This window comes from Salvia miltiorrhiza, chromosome 4 (genome assembly GCF_028751815.1).
Source record: "Salvia miltiorrhiza cultivar Shanhuang (shh) chromosome 4, IMPLAD_Smil_shh, whole genome shotgun sequence".
Lineage (NCBI taxonomy): Eukaryota > Viridiplantae > Streptophyta > Magnoliopsida > Lamiales > Lamiaceae > Salvia > Salvia miltiorrhiza.
Window position 1 is genome coordinate 43,367,652 of NC_080390.1, and position 3,671 is coordinate 43,371,322.

The 3,671-nt window shown below is 31.1% G+C and overlaps 1 long non-coding RNA gene across 1 annotated transcript; it reads right to left on the reverse strand.

Moving 5' to 3' along the window:
* Nucleotides 1-821: 821 nt before the first annotated feature.
* Nucleotides 822-2,175, reverse strand: LOC131021859 (uncharacterized). Its single transcript, XR_009101082.1, has 2 exons — nt 2,058-2,175; nt 822-1,202 (listed from the first exon to the last, which is right to left on the reverse strand). It is a non-coding gene; the product is annotated as an uncharacterized LOC131021859 (long non-coding RNA).
* Nucleotides 2,176-3,671: the final 1,496 nt, after the last annotated feature.

Below are 3,671 nucleotides of genomic sequence, written 5' to 3' on the forward strand. Positions count from 1 at the left end.
AGATTATTGGGAAATGAATCATGCGTTGACTGGACGAGTAACTGGGATTTATCATGAATTATTTAGGGTGGATAAATTTTATAAGTTATTCATACGATTTATTGATACATCACATGTGTACAAACTATATAGGTGTAATGTATGTGTTTGTATGATTTATTAAGTTGGTGTAATGAAGAATTGAGATGTATGAATTATTAAGTTTATATGAATATGTCGTAAGCATGCAATGGAATACTTTAGTTCATACTTAATATACTAATAATTCACTCTCACCATACAATGGAATACTCTAGTTCATACTTAATAATCATATATATGTGGCTGATAATTCGTACATATATTTTGAGATTAATTTTTATATGTTAGAATGAATCTGGCCGAATTATATATGTAATAGTGGTGTTCTAATCTTTGTTTTAGTATCCAACTTTATTGCTTCAATTTTTATGTTCTTGGGCTAAAGCTTGCTTATGTCTATTAGTGCATCGAATTTAAGGTATTATGGTATACCATAAATATGAAATGTTAATGTGCCTTTACATTTACTTTATTTAAGGTATTTTTAATGTTTAATAAAAATTGTTATTGAATATATGCATAAACTGTTATTATTTATATTATCTTGAATAGAAACAAACTTTATTATTGTGGGGTTATTGTAAAAATTGTTCTATGTGATTCAATGAAAAAAAAAATTGTTATTATTTCTCTCTTTATAGTATCCAAATTTGGTATTCACTATGCTTTATGGTTTTGTGAATTATATTTTTTAGTATTAAATATATATTGTTGAAAGCGTTATTTTTTGGGTCTAATGCTTGTTTATGACATGTTTAATGTGTCTTTACATTTAATTTGTTTATTGCACTCATGTACAGGTGTTTCCCGTAAGAGAAAAGTCAATGAATCGACCAAGCAGAATGTTGGTGTGGTGACTGGTGGAGGTGAAGACGTTCCGGCAGCTGCTCCAAAAAAAACAAGGCATGAAAAGAGAAAGGAAGCCCTTGTCAACTACAAGCAGCTTGTGGTGAAGCCTGCGGAAGCCTACGCATCGTTGTTCACAAGAACAACATCTTGTGCTCTTTTTAAGGCTATAGGTCACAAATTGAATACTTGACCTACGTATGGCTTGACAGTATCATCACAAATTGGAATATGTAACTGGTGAATGTCATTCCCTGCTCCATTTTGAATACCGTCTGTCGTGGACAAATTAACGGAGTGAACGAAAGCACAATTTGAAGCACAATTTATGATGAATAAGAAGAAGTGAATTTCACTTATAAAATATAAGATATACAAGCAGTAGCTTCTAAATGGCCAGATATGATTCGTCTGCATATTCAATATGTGGTTTACTTAACATCATTTAACATGAATTATTGCTGTACATATATGGCAAATAATGTATCTTTTAATTAGCCACATAGTTCATATTATGTGAATCCACTGAATTTTTACTGATTCATGCTAGTTCATGAATGATTCATTCGATTCGAAAATGATGAATTATAAATGAATGCATGATGAATTATACGTATTAGATGCATGTGTCTTCATAATTCGTACGAAATCAACATTCTAACAATATATTACTTCATGAAATACACACTGCAATTAAATTCTATTATACATTTCGAAAGAGTGAAACATTCCGACATATAATAGTTCATACTATTTCGACAAACTAATATTGATATGGCTTAATTTATACTGGTTCATGCTAGTTCAGGGATGAGACATATCAGTAATTGTTCTTCCCCATAATTCGTACCAATTCACCATGATACCAATACATTATCTCATGAAATACACATTGCAATTCAATTCTATTATACATTTCGAAAAACTCAATCATAAACACATCAAAATAACAAAAGAAGAACAATTTTCATAGACATGAAATTTATGAGGGAAAAATTTAATCGACAATAATCGTTAATAAACGTTTTCAATGGGATTGGAAAAACACGTGGAATAGATAATAGATTAGAGAGAATTGTATATAGATTAAGAATAAAATCTGACATATGAAGAAAAAAATCATCACATACCGTTGTCTTCCATAATATTTCTGGGATATTGAGAAGGTTTGACGTGAAGAAAATCAGTTTCTTTTGTTTTACGGGTGATTTAGGTTTAGAAAGAGAAAATAGATGTTTAGAGAGAATAAGATACACTTAATTGTAATCCCACTAATTAAGGGAAAGATATTTATAAAAAGAGTAAAATTACTTCTCTACCTAATAATTCATTTATGCGAAAATTACCTGCATAAATTGTGGAGAAGATCCATCCGTTAATCTATTGAAATCTAATGGCATATAATAGATCCTATTTTAAAGTCTAATCATGGTTTTTATTTTAGCCATATATATATATATATATATAGGGTCAAGTTAAATAGAGAATTATTATATATTTCATTTTGAACAAATCTATACATTTTACGAACAGATCAATATAACTAACGAACAGACGTATTTGGTAAAAAAAAGAGAAAAACTCACCACCAGCAGGATTCGAACCTGGGGCAAATTGTTGTTCATGCGGTACATTGATTTGTTCATCAAATTTATACATCTGTTCGATTTTGTTTCGCGAATTCTCAATTCTCTAAATATTTAGCATTATCTGTTTAAAATTTCTCTCTCTCTCTCTCTCTCTCTCTCTCTCTCTCTCTCACTCTCTGTTCATCAAAAATATTTAGTCGGTAGCAACTGCGCCTCACTTTGCGCAGAGGGAAATGATACATGCGGCATTGGTTATTGCCCAGATAATGGAGTTTGGCGGTGCTTGGTAATGGTTGTTGTCGGGCGCCCATTACTGGAGGTAATTAATTTTCAACTTCTCTTCATGTATCCAAATGTGCTTTCAGAAATTATAAACATAAAAAGTATTACTCCCTCCGTCCCTCCCATGAATCTTGATGCATATTCCTTTTTGGACCGTCCCTCAAATCTTGATGCATTTCTAAATATAGTAATAATTAGCTAAAAATATAAGGGTTCTTAATTATCTATTTTATCACTTTATTATCTACACATTTTTCTACTTTATCACTTTTCTACTTTATTACCTACACACTTCTACTTTATTACTTACACACTTAAAACATTAATCTATAACTCCTTAATTCTCGTGCCGAAAACAAATGTATTTAGATTCGTGGGACGAATGGAGTATTAAAGTACACATGCGGGACAATCCTACAAAAAAATTCACAAACAAATGTATCAAGATTGGTGGTGGTGATGATGGTGGTGGTGGATCGCTGGTGGTGACCTGGTGGTTGTCGACCAACAGTGGCATATAGCGGCGGCGCCGCTTGCTGCCTGTCGGTGGGCTGTGAATGTCAATCGACGATGGACGTCGGCAGCCAGCAAGTGGTGGTAGAACTTCTATTTTTTATTTTCATATTTTAATAATTTTTATAATTTTAAAAAAATAAATGACACATAAAGATAAAAATATCTTAAAATATATAATCTATACGTTTTAAATATGAGTATTTTTAATTTTTATCTTTTAGAAATAATATATACACTCTCCACCCCACGAATCTTGAGTCATTTCCTTATATGACAAATAAATTTTTCTTTATTCACCTTTTCACCTACCACAATTAACATACTAAATAGTACTCCCTCCATTTTTTTTAAGTGTCC